The sequence below is a fragment of the Lissotriton vulgaris genome, chromosome 5 (assembly GCF_964263255.1).
Source record: "Lissotriton vulgaris chromosome 5, aLisVul1.2, whole genome shotgun sequence".
Classification (NCBI taxonomy): Eukaryota; Metazoa; Chordata; class Amphibia; order Caudata; family Salamandridae; genus Lissotriton; species Lissotriton vulgaris.
The window spans coordinates 1496974512-1496991054 of NC_141693.1; positions in this window are offsets into that span (position 1 = coordinate 1496974512).

Consider the following 16543-nt stretch of genomic DNA (forward strand, 5'->3'; position numbering starts at 1 on the left):
GCATGTTTGGTCCTAATGTGGGATTGTAGGGGGAAAAAACGATTGTGCTGCTTATGTATAAGGTAAATGAGTGTATTTGTCTTTGTATTTTATATGTTGCTTTTATAATCCTGGAGATCGAAACAAAAAGCTTTTCAAACAAACAGAATGCCCGTAAGTATAGAGTTGCTGTAGATTAGAGAGGAATGCCGATTGAACTACCATTTAGAAGTCATCAGCTGGGGATTAGTGGCATGGACCCTTTGAGAAGCTTGAGTTGGAATTGGGCACTCTTTGCTATAGTACTGATATGACTGTGTAAATGTAGACAGGTGTCAAGTGTGAAGCCTAGTGATTTAGCCTTGTCTGTAAGTATTGGGATGGAGCAAAGATTTGAGGAGGTTATCCAGGACTTATTTGGTAGGTTGCAATGTAGAGGAGATAATAGGAGGAATTCTGTCTTCGTGGGGTTGAGGTTCAGGTGGTGGAGAGTCATCCATGATTGGAGATCCTTGGAAGTTTTTCACTGATATGCAAGATCGGTTACAGTGAAGATTCTTAGATGGAGTTGGGCTTCAGGTTGTTGCATTGTCCAGGAGGGAGCCGAGGGGTTCCATGTAAAGATTGAGTACTGTTGGCTGAGCTTGAAGAGGGTCCACACCCCTGATGGATGTTTGAAGCCTCCATGTTCAAACCAGAAATCAGCTTTTAAGCGGGGTTTCAGCTCCCTTCATGCACAGGTGTGATATTGGTTCTTCAGCAGGAGACCGTAAGAAGAGATCCAATATTGTGCCAAACATATGTTAGATGGTAGTTCGGTATCCCCCTGGAATTTGTATGGCTCTTGGTAAGTGGCAAGAACACGTGCATGAAGATTTCATGCACTGGCTGAGCAAATACTTTATTTTTAAAAACTATATGAATGTGAGAAAAATTTACTTATTGAACTATGTATATCCAAATGCCCTGGAGGACAGTTAAGTGAATTGTTTCATACTACAGTTCTGCCATTAAAAAGTGCTGTAAATAACAGATCCTACTATTACACAAATTCATAGGGTAGTCATTCAATAGCAGACATTCATAATACCACCAAGCTGGTTTCCCACTCCAGAGGTGAAACATCAGTTATACTGATCTGGGTGCACTATTTATTCTCATGGCTCACATTGATCACTATTTAGAGGCATTCACACTTTTCCCCATTTTGATGGATTTGAGCTGCATGCCTTCAACCACAAGCTTCACAATACCTTTGTTTATCTCCAACCTATCCTATATGATTCGTACCTACTGCCTTGCTGTGTATTCTGCAGGGGGGGTGAGGGGGGAGGGGGGAGTAATAGGTCCTATGGTATCCGCCTTTTTGTGTGAGTTATAGTATTGTATTGCCATATTTATATAGTGCTTACTATCCCTATGTGGGGTCCTGAAGCACTTGCCGACATGGGTAGCAGGCTACACCATGTAGTGTGTGGCTGGGGGTGTATTGTCTTTGGCTTTGATCCTACATGGGAAGTATATACATGTTGAGCGTGATGACCACTGATGTGCCATTATCGTGTTACAGGATGCAGATCTTAGCAGTGTCGTAGATGAATAATTGTGAGCGACAGGCTCGCAGTTTATGGTTTTCAGTAAGCTGGCAACTTTTAGCTGCTTCGCAAGCCCATTTATAGTATTTTTAATGTTCTCAGTTCACTTAACTGGTTACCGCAGTGGGTTGTCCATTCTGAGATATTTTGTTTAACTTCTTGCATCCTCATGAAGAGCTGAGCTCGTCATGAGGCACGTTGCTCCTGTGCTCATGACAAGCTGAGCTCGTCATGAGCCGTGGAATGCTCACACGCGGGGATAATTCCCCAGCTGTGCTGAACGTTCCCCGAAAACGGGTGCGGCCGTGACGAGCTCAGCTTGTCATGAGCCCAGGAGCACTGTGCCTCATGATGAGCTAAGCTCGTCATGAGCAAGGGGGTGCTGTGTGCGCCTCCCGCCCCCAGCACAGCGGGGGAATTACCCCCGCAGCGAAGGGGTTAATGTTATTTGGGCTTGAGCAAGCATAGGTTTCAGTTAGAATTGGTGGGGAAATCTGCAGAGTTGGACTTAGTTAATATCCTCCCATATCTGGTTATCATTGTGCAATGTCAAGAAGTGGTTGCAGTATGTAGCAAGATTAGACCTGCAGTGTAGGATTCAATTAAAACCCTCCATTGGGCAGCAGCATGTAGCAAATCTCTTCAGTTATTCAATGCTTGCTCAGTTAGTGATAAGTGTTTTTTTTTGCTGTGGACTGGTACAATACTAGGTGATGAACATGTCCCTTAGCTGTGTTGTCTTATACCGAGCAGTAAAATTGAATTATTGTGCAGCCTGTATGAACTATAACCGACTGCCCAACCACAAGAGCATTAAAATGTTAGTATTAGTGTGTTATAAATTGTATTTTTATTATAATTACATTTATATAGCGCTTATTACCCCATACGAGATTTTGTAGCTCTTTACACCGGCGGGCAGCATGCTGTTCGGAATCCAGGGGTTAGTAAGTTTTTAATTATTTTGGGGTATTTTGATTAGTTTTGCATTCTTACGGAAAGTATGCGATGCGTCTACTCCAGGTTCCCTCTGGTCGATTAAGTTAACAGGATTTAAGGTGTAATGTTTAGTGAGGGGGTGGGGAATGTGAATTCAGGTATTGGATGGCAGTTTTAATAGATGAGCTGAAGAAATATAGGAATTGATAGAATGCAGGAGTATGCTTTTATAGAAGAGGTTGTGATCTTTTGAAATGGGGTGTGAGTAATCTGCACAGAATAATAGGGATTAAGGCAAAACATACTTGTGGTTTGGAGTAGGCTGTGCTCAGAGAGAGGAGGTCTACAGAGAATGGGAAAAAAGGAGAGATTTGCTTGAAGGTAAGCATGGGCGTAAAATCCGTTCCGCTCGCGGAATTTGCTGATTTTCGGTAAATTCGCAATCCGCGAACTCTCGTGAATTTGCCGAAAATCCGCAAATTCGCACACAGCGGAATTTTTTGCTTGGTGATACAATATTGCGGCGCGCGGCGTTCACTTACCGTCATTCAGCGTTTGGCGAGTTGTTTTTCTCAATATTTTGCGAGTGCTGCGCCATTTTGGATCTTGCTGCGGGATCCCGCGGGAGTTTGGCGACCACGATTACGTCATCACGGTTTGCCACCTTGCACAGCAAGAGTTTGTCAACGCGAGTACGCCGTGATCACTTATCGCGGGAGTTCGCAATTGCGAACACGTAGATGCGGCGGGCAGCAACAATCTCGCACTCGCGAAATTACAAAATTTGCAATTCTGCACAAGAAATTCACCAGCAAGCAGCATAAACCTTCTGAAAATGATGATTTTTATCAGAATAACTCCTCAGGTTGACATTTGCCTGCACTTTTTTTTGCAAGGAGTCCATTTTGGGGGGGAGGGGTGGGAGGAAGGAAGTGCCCCACAGTCTCCAACTTCCTGTTCCTGTCCAGCAGGCTCCTCCCAGTGCTTTCTTCATGTGCTGGTCACTTTCATTTGGATCTTGACTTGGAAGGATTACTTTTTGTGGATGCTGCTGGATATTTGGATTTGAAGCCTTTTTGACTTTCTTTGGATCACTTTTGGATTAGAAATTTCACAAGTAAGTTTGTTTGGGGCATTACAGTTGCTGCAACTACAATTTTGGAATTTTCAATTTTTGGGCTGTTGTTGGGGCCTTTTGCCCAGGGGTAGTGAGTGGTGCATGGACTGAGTCTTTCTGTGGTGTCTCTTTAATGTAAACATCATGGAGGGCATGGATGGCATGGGATTGTGCTGATTTTTGTGTGTTTTTCGATTTTTTGGGCTGCTGTTGGGGCCTTTTGCCCAGGGGTAGTGAGTGGTGCATGGACGGAGTCTTTCTGTGGGGTCTCTTTAATGTAAACATCATGGAGGGCATGGATGGCATGGGATTGTGCTGCTTTTTGTGTGTTTTTCGATTTTTTGGCTGCTGTCAGGAACTGGCCATGTGGGTGGGGGCCATTTTGAGTGCTGGTACAGACAGGCCCTGGCCATGTGCTGGGGGCAAGGGGGCATTTTGAAGGCAGGCAGTGTACTCAGGCCTGCACCCATTTTGCCTAGCTTTCAGCCTTTATGCCCAGGGGTAGTGAGTGGTGCATGGGCCTAGTCTTTCTGTGGGGTGTCTTGAATTTAAACATCATTGAGGGCATGGATGGCATGGGATTGTGCTGATTATTGTGTGTTTTTCGATTTTTTTGGCTGTTGGGGCCGTTTGCCCAGGGCTAGTGAGTGGTGCATGGGCCTAGTCTCTCTGTTGGGTGTCTTGAATTTAAACATCATTGAGGGCATGGATGGCATGGGATTGTGCAGATTTCTGTGTGTTTTTCGATTTTTTTTGGCTGCTGTTGGAGCCTTTTGCCCAGGGGTAGTGAGTGGTGCATGGACTGAGTCTTTCTGTGGGGTCTCTTTAATGTAAACATCATGGAGGGCATGGATGGCATGGGATTGTGGTGATTGTTGTGTGTTTTTCGATTTTTTGGGGTGTTGATGGGGACTGGCCATGTGGGTGGGGGCCATTTCGAGTGCTGGTACAGGCAGGCCATGTGCTGGGGGGCAAGGGGCATTTTGAATGCAGGCAGTGTTCTCAGGCCTGCACCCATTTTGCCTAGCTTTCATCCATTATGCCCAGGGGTAGTGAGTGGTGCATGGGCCAAGTCTTTCTGTGGGGTGTCTTGAATTTAAACATCATTGAGGGCATGGATGGCATGGGATTGTGCTGATTTTTGTGTGTTTTTCGATTTTTTGGGCTGCTGGTGGGGCCTTTTGCCCAGGGGTAGTGAGTGGTGCATGGACCGAGTCTTTCTGTGGGGTCTCATTAATGTAAACATCATGGAGGGCATGGCTGGCATGGGATTGTGCTGCTTTTTGTGTGTTTTTTTATTTTTTGGGGTGTTGATGATGAGGACTGGCCATGTGGGTGGGGGCCATTTTCAGTGCTGGTACAGGCAGGCCATGTGCTTGGGGGCAAGGGGCCATTTTGAATTCAGGCAGTGTTCTCAGGCCTGCACCCATTTTGCCTAGCTTTCATCCATTATGCCCAGGGCTAGTGAGTGGTGCATGGGCCTAGTCTTTCTGTTGGGTGTCCTGAATTTAAACATCATTGAGGGCATGAATGGCATGGGATTGTGCTGATTTTTGTGTGTTTTTTGATTTTTTTGGCTGCTGGTGGGGCCTTTTGCCCAGAGCTAGTGAGTGGTGCATGGACTGAGTCTTTCTGTGGGGTCTCTTTAATGTAAACATCATGGAGGGCATGGATGGCGTGGATGGCATGGGATTGTGCTGATTTTTGTGTGTTTTTCGATTTTTTGGGGTGTTGATGGGGACTGGCCATGTGGGTGGGGGCCATTTTGAGTGCTGGTACAGGCAGGCCATGTGCTGGGGGGCAAGGTGCCATTATGAATGCAGGCAGTGTTCTCAGGCCTGCACCCATTTTGCCTAGCTTTCATCCATTATGCCCAGGGGTAGTGAGTGGTGCATGGGCCTAGTCTTCTTGTGGAGTGTCTTGAATTTAAACATAATTGAGGGCATGGATGGCATGGGATTGTGCTGATTTTTGTGTGTTTTTCAATTTCTTTGGCTGCTGTTGGGGCCTTTTGCCCAGGGCTAGTGACTGGTGCATGGGCCTAGTCTTTCTGTTGGGTGTCTTGAATTTAAACATCATTGAGGGCATGGATGGCATGGGATTGTGTTGATTTTTGTGTGTTTTTCGATTTTTTGGGTGCTGTTGGGGCCTTTTGCCCAGGGGTAGTGAGTGGTGCATGGGCCTAGTCTTCTTGTGGAGTGTCTTGAATTTAAGCATAATTGAGGGCATGGATGGCATGGGATTGTGCTGATTTTTGTGTGTTTTTCAATTTCTTTGGCTGCTGTTGGGGCCTTTTGCCCAGGGCTAGTGACTGGTGCATGGGCCTAGTCTTTCTGTGGGGTCTCTTTAATGTAAACATCATGGAGGGCATGGATGGCATGGGATTGTGGTGATTGTTGTGTGTTTTTCGATTTTTTGGGGTGTTGATGGGGACTGGCCATGTGGGTGGGGGCCATTTTGAGTGCTGGTACAGGCAGGCCATGTGCTGGGGGGCAAGGGGCATTTTGAATGCAGGCAGTGTTCTCAGGCCTGCACCCATTTTGCCTAGCTTTCATCCATTATGCCCAGAGGTAGTGAGTGGTGCATGGGCCAAGTCTTTCTGTGGGGGTGTCTTGAATTTCAACATCATTGAGGGCATGGATGGCATGGAATTGTGCTGATTTTTGTGTGTTTTTCGATTTTTTGGGCTGCTGGTGGGGCCTTTTGCCCTGGGGTAGTGAGTGGTGCATGGACTGAGTCTTTCTGTGGGGTCTCATTAATGTAAACATCATGGAGGGCATGGCTGGCATGGGATTGTGCTGCTTTTTGTGTGTTTTATTTTTATTTGTTTGGGTGTTGATGATGGAGACTGGCCATGTGGGTGGGGGCCATTTTCAGTGCTGGTACAGGCAGGCCATGTGCTTGGGGGCAAGGGGCCATTTTGAATTCAGGCAGTGTTCTCAGGCCTGTACCCATTTTGCCTAGCTTTCATCCATTATGCCCAGGGCTAGTGAGTGGTGCATGGGCCTAGTCTTTCTGTTGGGTGTCCTGAATTTAAACATCATTGAGGGCATGAATGGCATGGGATTGTGCTGATTTTTGTGTGTTTTTTGATTTTTTTGGCTGCTGGTGGGGCCTTTTGCCCAGGGCTAGTGAGTGGTGCATGGACTAAGTCTTTCTGTGGGGTCTCTTTAATGTAAACATCATGGAGGGCATGGATGGCGTGGATGGCATGGGATTGTGCTGATTTTTGTGTGTTTTTCAATTTTTTGGGGTGTTGATGGGGACTGGCCATGTGGGTGGGCCATTTTGAGTGCTGGTACAGGCAGGCCATGTGCTGGGGGGCAAGGTGCCATTATGAATGCAGGCAGTGTTCTCAGGCCTGCACCCATTTTGCCTAGCTTTCATCCATTATGCCCAGGGGTAGTGAGTGGTGCATGGGCCTAGTCTTCTTGTGGAGTGTCTTGAATTTAAACATAATTGAGGGCATGGATGGCATGGGATTGTGCTGATTTTTGTGTGTTTTTCGATTTCTTTGGCTGGTGTTGGGGCCTTTTGCCCAGGGCTAGTGAGTGGTGCATGGGCCTAGTCTTTCTGTTGGGTGTCTTGAATTTAAACATCATTGAGGGCATGGATGGCATGGGATTGTGCTGATTTTTGTGTGTTTTACGATTTTTTTGGCTGCCGGTGGGGCCTTTTGCCCAGGGCTAGTGAGTGGTGCATGGGCCTAGTCTTTCTGTTGGGTGTCTTGAATTTAAACATCATTGAGGACATGGATGGCATGGGATTGTGCTGATTTTTGTGTGTTTTTTGATTTTTTTGGCTGCTGGTGGGGCCTTTTGCCCAGGAGTAGTGAGTGGTGCATGGACTGAGTCTTTCTGTGGGGTCTCTTTAATGTAAACATCATGGAGGGCATGGATGGCATGGGAGTGTGCTGATTTTTGTGTGTTTTTCGATTTATTGGCTGCTGTTGGGGACTGGCCATGTGGGTGGGAGCCATTTTGAGTGCTGGTACAGACAGGCCCTGGCCATGTGCTGGGGGCAAGGGGCCATTTTGAAGGCAGGCAGTGTTCTCAGGCCTGCACCCATTTTGCCTAGCTTTCATCCTATATGCCCAGGGGTAGTGAGTGGTGCATGGGCCTAGTCTTTCTGTGGGGTGTCTTGAATTTAAACATCATTGAGGGCATGGATGGCATGGGATTGTGCTGATTTTTGTGTGTTTTTCGATTTCTTTGGCTGCTGTTGGGACCTTTTGCCCAGGGCTAGTGAGTGGTGCATGGGCCTAGTCTTTCTGTGGGGTGTCTTGAATTTAAACATCATTGAGGGCATGGATGGCATGGGATTGTGCTGATTTTTATGTGTTTTTCGACTTTTTGGGGTGTATAACTGATGTTCCTCTGTCTTCCATTGCTTTTAGGTGCACAAGACTCAAGAGAACCACCAGTGCCAGGAAGAAGTCCTGCAGCGGTGTGTGTGTGCAGCATAACGTCACGCGACGTCACGTCTGGCCACAGACAAGACAACTCTGCAACTCGTGCAACTGCGGCCTGCTGTTCTGACCTCTGAAGAAGATGGCCCCAAAAAAAGTTCCCCGTAGCTCCTCTAGCAAGAAAGTTGCCAGTAAGGAGCAGAAGAAGCAATTTACCAAGGAGACTGGTGTGCTGCCCGCCACATTTTTTGGGAATAAAAAAAAAAGTACGCCTGCAGCAGCAGCGGGATCTGCTGGGGACCAAGCTGGGAGCAGCACCTCCCTCCATTGGGCTCAGTGCCACCGCCACCACGCCAACTTAAGTCCAAGCCCTTGAGTGCTGCAGAGGCAGCCAGTCTAGTTGTTTAATCACCATCGACCAGTGATGTTGGCTCATCGCAAGAAAGTAGCAGCAATGTCCCTCAATCAACACAGGTTGTTGTTGTAACTCATCTGACGAGTGTTCAACAACCACAGCCGCAACAACAACCACATGTGCAAGTACAAGCCCAAGTACATGTGGAAGGAGAGGCAGCGCAAGGAGATGCGCAAGCAGAGGTGCATGGAGGGGCGCAAGTGCCCACAATAGTTGTTCCTACCGAAGTAGGGGCACATCAGGAAATCGACATTCAAGCCGAGGTATCATTTGAGAAAGCCACTCCTCCTGATCATTCATTGTCTTCCACATCCCTAGCAAGGAAAAGATCAAGGATGGTGTCTACATCTTCTTCAAGCCTACCTCCTTCTGATGATATGGATCAAACTTGGGAACCCCCACTGCCGTCTGAGAGTGAGGCACACCATGATCTGACAAAGGTAGCTTAGCGTAAAAGGAAAGTCCCCAAAACTCTCGTACTTATGGAGTGTGGTGCTGAAGAAGAAGTGGCGTCTACTACTCCTGCTGATGAAGACTCTCACGACGACAACGCAATCATCATACACGCCACTCCAGCCTCAGCGGGTGTGCAGCAAACAGACATTTTGACCCTAGCCCGAAAAGCTGCTGAGCGTGATGTTGTCGACGAGGAGGCAATGGGAACACCATCATTGGAGTTAACTGGTACCCCACCACCTACCGCTTCCATATTTCTTTCTCGCCAGAAGGGACCTCCATCCACCTCGACCTCAATTAGTGGTAGTGCAAGTGCACAATGTAGTAAAGTTCAGCAACACACATCCTCCACTTCATCTGGCATTAGCAGCATGACCAGTATCGCCTCCTCCACCCCCCACAGACATTTCAAGTCCGCAGTTTGGGACTTCTTTAGTGTTTGCCCAAAAAGGGAAAACATAGACATTTGTAGCATTTGTAAGCTTGCAGTTAGTCGTGGTAAGTTTGGTACCAACTATGGTACCGGAGGCCAGAGAGGTCATCTTGAGAGACAGCACACTGTCCAATGGCATGCGCACCTAAAGGAGATCAAGGAAGCCCGAATTGGAAGTCAACAAACTGTATACATTGATGTTTCATCTGATGATGACGAGGAGGAAGAAGCGTCAAACACTTCACTTACACCCAGTACCCCTGTCAGCAGCACACCCCCTGTGAGCCACACTAAGATTGTGGGAGAGAGTGAGACACCAATGCGAAAAAGTTCATCATCTCCGAGCGTAACTGGGTCGAAGAAGTCATCATCATCATCCCGTAAAATCATGGTCCAGCCCACCATTAGAAGTATGTTGTTTTCAGAAGCGCCATTTGATCGCAACCACCCACTGACGCGTCTGTATAACACTAAGATGGCTAAAATGCTAGCTCTGGACCTTCTCCCTTTTTCTTTTGCGGAAGGGGTTGGTTTTCTAGAATTAGTGGCAACGCTCAGCCCTAAATGAAAGGTTCCTAGCCGGTTCTATTTTGCCAGAGTTGCGGTTCCAGCACTACATGAAGATGTGCTGGAGGTGATTGGGGCAGCTTTGCACAAGAGTGCTGTTCACACTATACATCTCACAACAGACATGTGGACCAGTGGCGCAGGCACTGATTACATGTGCATCACTGCACACTGGGTCTCTTTTTCAGGAGTTATAGCAAGGCTAAGGGCAGGTGTTGACCCGGACAACGTTTTTAAAGCTGCTCGGAAACATGCAACACTAGCCATGTTTGGCATGGAGAAAAGTCATACAGGAGAAAACATTTTGAAGGAGTTTAACACAAAGGTCTTTCAATGGCTGTCCCCCAAAAAAACGCAAGATTGGTTATGTTTCCACCGATAATGGCGCCAATGTAGTTAAGGCCATGGAGCTGGGTAAATATTTCAGAGTGCCGTGTTTGGCGCACTGTATAAACCTGGTTGTTAAAAAAATTCTTGAGTGAAGAAAGTCCAGTGTGCGAGTTAGTGACTACCTGCCGAAGAATGTGCACACATTTCAGCCATTCTTTTAAGGCCCGGAAGCATCTGAGGGGCCTGCTACATGAACATCGAATGTCAGTGAAAGCACTCATCCAGGAGGTGCCAAAACGTTGGAACTCAACCTTCTACATGCTTGAGCGTCTGTATGAGCCGTTTACGGTACTCGATCAGTATTTCTTAACACTGGGTACAGCTATGAAGGACCTGAGGCTAGATGCGGAGCAATGGGAGCTAGTTAAAAGCCTGACAGACATGCTTCGTCCTTTTGAGGTCTTCACGCGTGCAGTCAGCAGGGAGGACTGTAATTTGGGAAAAGCTATGTTGCACATGCTAGAGCACCAACTGAAGGCGGTGTCTTCTATGTTTGAAAAAGATGAAGAAAAGCAAGAAGCTTTTGTTTTGGCGGAGAAATTATTACAGCGCCTACTTGGCGATGAACGTCTTCAAATGATCCACTCAGAACAGCATTACATTTGTGCTACTATTCTGGATCCACGCTACAAAAAGGCACTGGCAGGCAGAGCATTCTTTGCTTTTGGTGACGCACAAGTTTTAATGTACAAACATTGGCTAGCTGTGTCAGCCATGAGGTTTGAAAGAGAACGGCAGAAAATTGAAGGAAAAGGCAGTACATCAGCATCAGTAGGCCATCCCCAGTCAAAAGAATCCACTTCTGCACCTGTGGCTGTGGCAGAAGTGACCTCTCAGCCGTTGAAGACACCGGCAACCGGATCATCTGCACCAGACACAACAGTAACATTGGGCGAAGAAGAGGATTGGCTAACTCAGCTTGGGTTTGCTTCTCAAAAGGTCCCAGCAAGAAGTAAGCAAAGTGGAGGAACCGTGGAGAACCTTGAGTCGATGGTGCAGGACTATCTGAATGACTCAACAGAGGTGTATGTTCATGGTGACCTATTGGCGTATTGGCATGGGAAAAAAGAATTGTGGCCAGAGATCTCCAAACTGGCTATAAACTACTTGTCTTGCCCACTCGCAAGTGTGTCTTCTGAACGTGTTTTCAGTGCTGCTGGTGGCATTGTAACTTGCAAAAGGACCCGCCACTCACCCAAAAATGTGGAGCGGTTATCAATGATCAAGATGAATCAGCACCTCATACCACCAGATTACAAAGTACGAGAATACACGCCGGAAGAAGACGAGGAGGACACCAACATAGATGAGGGAATTTCTTCTCTGTTAGGTGACCTACTCCTGCCTGAATTCGCAGAGTATGAGGACGAACTCTTATTCCCTGACACCGAACCCTGAAAATGAGCCAATGAATCAATAACTTTCTTTTTCATCCTTATTCACTTTTATTCCTGTGTGTCTGTCTTTCTTTGTTTTGCACAGTCAATATAAATAAAAACTTTAATCACCTAATTACAAAAACAAGATAATCAGCAGAACGGTCTTCACTTATTTGCTTATTGATTTGAAGGTGCCGCAGTCTGCATTCCTCAGGTTCACAAGTTCACAAGTTCACAAGAACATGCTCCTCTATCCTCCTCCTCCAGACTCCTATTTCCCTCAAAGCAGAGGGCTGGATTACGCCCAATGAAGAAAGACTTTGCACTTGTGGGGGTGTTCTACTTCTTTGAGGGTGAGTTGGCGGGTCTTAGGGCATTGCTGGGAAGGTCTAATACCGGATAAAACTGGTTTGGACAAAATCAGACTTGAAAAAGTTTTTGCATTTTTGCTCACTATCATGTTTTCTGGGGCCTGTTTGGGGGGCTTCCTGGTGTTTGTGGGTGGGTTTCGGGGTCTGGGAGCACTGCTGGCACAGTCTATTGTTGATTGCATTTGTTTTCTAGGACATCCATGGTGGAAAAGTGCGTTTGGACAGAAGGCCGAAAACTATTGTAAGTATGAGATTTTCCATTTTTGCTTTTTGCCTGTTTGGGGGTGTTGTGCTTTTTTGCGGGTGGGTTGGTGGGTCTTGGGGCATTGCTGGGAAGGTCTGATACCGGATAAAAGTGGTTTGGACAAAATCAGACTTGAAAAGGTTTTTGCTCACTATCATGTTTTCGGGGGCCTGTTTGGGGGGCTTCCTGGTGTTTGTGGGAGGGTTTCGGGGTCTGGGAGCACTGCTGGGTATGGATACTTTTGATTGCAAGAGGTTTGAAGCAAATCCATGGTGGCAGAGGGGAGTTAGGGGCTAGCTGCAGAGCGCGCCCGAAGTGATTTTGGAAATTGCCCTGAAAATGACTAGGTACCCATTTTTGAAGTTTTGCTTTTTGGCTGTTTGGGGGTCTTCTACTTGTTTTCGCCTGGGTTGACGGCTCTGGGGCCATTGCTGGGAAGGTCTAATAATGGATAAAAGTGGTTTGGACCAAATCGGAGGCAAATTTTTTTTGGCGTTTTTGCTGACTTGCTTGTCTTTGAGGTGCTCTTTGGGGGGGTTCCGGGTGTTTGTGGGTGGGTTTTGGGGTCTGGGAGCATTGCTGGCACAGTCTAATTTTGATTGCATTTGCTTTTCAGGAAATCCATGGTGGAAAACGGAAGTTATGGCCTAGCTGCACAGCGCGTTTGGACAGAAGGCCGAAAAATATTGTAAGTATGAGATTTTCAATTTTTGCTTTTTGGCTGTTTGGGGGTGTTGTGCTTTTTTGCGGGTGGGTTGGCGGGTCTTGGGGCATTGCTGGGAAGGTCTAATACCGGATAAAAGTGGTTTGGAGAAATTCCATGCGAAAAAGCCTTTTGGCACTTTTTGTAACTTAGGGTTAGCACTAGCAGCAGGATTGCATGTGTTTCGGGGTGTTCTAGATTTTTGCAACTGAGTCCATGGGTCTTATAGCACTCGTGTGAATGTGTAATTTTGGTTGCAAGTGATTTGAAGAAAATCCATGGTGGGAAAGGAGGGATTCGGCATTGTTAAAGAAAGCGTTTGCCACTATTCTTAACTTAGGGCACGTTAGGGTTAGTGTAGGAGAGTAGGGTCTGCAATCCTATGATCACCCAGATTTTTTGCTTTTGTTTCACTGGTTTACGACTTTCTCTGGCTGTGGGCCTGCTAATCAGACCCACAGCCTGGCTGTTCTCTTTCTAAATTACGATATGTACCCTAGGTGCATTTACCAATTGGTACTGGGCCACCTTATCAGACCCCGTAACGCAGGGCATAGGTGTACCCAGGGCCGCTGGGGCTGAAGCATGTATTATGCCACCCCTGGCTGGCCTCCTAAATTTGACACAACTGGCTGCACGACAGCTGGGGCGAAGACGTGTAACCACCCTTCGCTTTAGGTATAGTAGCTCTATATCTAACCATACAATGGACACCCGAGTTCCTATCAGTCACTCCTATGGCAGGCCTTAACGATCCTGAAGGCAGAGTGCGTGGGCTCGTTTGAGCTAGGTTCAGGCCCGAGCCGAGCCCGGTTGCAGCTTGCGGAATCAAGACCCAATAGCTGTTCCATGGTAACGCGTACCATATCGGTAACTCCGGTGTCGCGTTACCCAGGCATGTCGAGTAAGGTGTCATACGAATCGGGGTGCTGCCCTCTCACCAATGCTGGCGACGAGGTTAGCATTCCACCCTTCTAGAGGGACACGACATGTACGTAACTGTGAACCCCGGTTAAAGTTAACTGAAGCCTCAGCTCCACAAAATGGATGCTGCCACCACAGACACGAGTCTGACCTCCTGCTGCTGGGAGTCCTTCCAGCGAGGAGCACTTGGACAAAGGGTTTCCTGTCGAGGGCGCTGTTCGCACCGTCCCAGACAGGGTTTGTGTATTCTGGGTAGGTAGGGCTTTGGCGAGAAGGTGACTGCGGAGTGGCACCCCGGTGCTCACTACGCATCTGCCGGTTAGAACCAGTTCCAGGGGCGACAGCCCTGGCCTGGGGAAAGTCCGGCAGGGGAGAGGGGTGTAACTACCCCCCTTCCTGGTCCCACCCTTAGGGCAGGACCTAGTCATGTACCCACCCCTTTCTTTAGAATAAAGACCGGAGCGGGGACCCTTCCAAATTAGATCATCTTTGATTCAAGAACTACTTTCTACGAAAGGACATTCAAGACTCTTCTCAAGATTTCTCCCTTGTGACTAAGGAGTAGTCACCCTGCATCAGCGGGCACCAACTAAGAACTCTGCGGTTTGCTGTAAGTCCTTCCTCAAGGAATCCGACGGCCCAGCTCGACGAGAACCGGCTTCCCTGGCACCTCTGACCTCTACCCACATCATCAGCTCAGCTGTGATCTGTGGGTGCGACGAGACCTCGAGGGACCGGCCATCATCAGAACCTGCACGCTCTTAAAACCAGCACGACCATCGAGGTAACTCTCTGGTGAGTGCTCTGGGGTCCGAGAAGCCCCGACCCTGAGCCGCTCCAGCACCGAAGTGCAGTCTCCCAGCATCTCCACGATCTGCGTGGGGCCCTTCTGCTCGCTGCTCAGCACGTTGTCTGGTCACTAGCCGCTGGCTTGTGCCCTTCTGTGACGACATCCGAGAATCATCACTGCTGGTCTGGTTGCTCCAGACTGGCCCTTGCTTCCATCTTTGCGAGAAGCACCCCGGACCCTCCTGGTCCACTCAAGACGCCATCTTAGGCCCACCACATGGCCCTGAGATCTGCCAAGGCTTGTTGCCCCATCCTGGGCCCAGCGACGCCGACAGCATCATCCTTCGTGGGACAGCTCGCACCTCCACCGTGGTCGCCGACAACGCCTCCTGGTCCGTGAGACTGCAGAGCCTAGCGTCGCCCACTCACCTGGTCGAGGTGACGGCCAACCGGTGCCTTCCTGGTACCTTCTGACTACTGGCTAGTAGTACGAACTTGGTCCCCTCTGCTTTCAGGTTTCATCAATCTCCGATCCAGGCTTGGATCTCTACGAACTATTCAGCACTGGTCGCCGGCCAGCAACTCCTTTTCTTCCGGCTCCTGGCTCGTCAGCGAAGACCCCGACGCCTGTAAGACTTGTGCAGCCGCAGCCCTCGTGGCTAGGTAACTCGGCATTTCGGTGCCTGCATAGCCTCCTTACTCTAGGGTCCTGAGTCCCTCGCTTCCGACTTGCCTTATCGGGTCCGCCCGAGACCTTAATCATTCCGTGTCCTCGGACACTTGTTTTAATTGTGCACTTGAAGTATTTGCTAAAGAGATTTGGTTTGTGCTTAGTACCCTGTCCTCATAAAGAGTACAGGGCTGTTGTGATTCTTAATAAATATATTGTTTATTTTCATAACACTTGTGTGGTGTCCTTTCACTGGGTGTTCAAGGGGTACATGTGTGGTAAACAGTTGGCTTAACGCGCCCTCTCGAGTCTTTAGCCTTAGACTGCTCGTATCCACGCTACTAGGATAGCTGGTCTATAGGTTGACTTACAACCAAACACCATAAGGGTCGTTGGAACGATACATAGCGGTCGCTAGAATAGCGAACGTTGCATATCGGGCCAACTTCTCACATTGGTGAGCAGCGGTTGGGATTTGAGCTTGCTGTTGTTTTACCACACGTATCCTAAGAATATCTTGTTGAAAGATCGCACAAGTACTGTTAGTACATATAACTAAAAGCTTAGAATACTCTGAGTTCTACTGAACCAGCTGTTGTAGCTCCTCAAGGCTTAGCACACCTTGGCTACAACTCTTAGCAAGGGTACAGTAGGTAAACACGTAGTGTAGGTAGGTGCATCACTTACACCACACTAGAAACAGTATGTCGGACAAAGGAGGAAACTCTGAGTCTCCCCTTGTGTCAGTTGACCCTCCACAGGTCATCCCTTCAGGATATACTGTGCTGAGCTTCAAGGAGTTAAGACGACTGTGTCACTCCAGGAAGATTCAGCAGGGGTCTAACCATTCGCAAAATTCGCCCATGCTTACTTGAAATCATGGTGAGTCAACAATCCGAAGTTTTAAGTCAAGGTCAGTTTGAAGGCAGTGTTTTTAAGAATATTGTGGAGGCTTTATGAGACGTACAAGATCTATGAAGGGGACAACATTATTTGCAGGCAGTACAATACCACTTTTCACTATGAGAACCAAAGCATGCACTCACCATAACCACCCACCGGTAAATACAGTTTAAATATGATATCATTTTCTCATTAAATTGGACTTGAGGACACCACCGAAACAGGGATGTTGTAGTTAAACTGTCTGTGCCAGAGATGAAC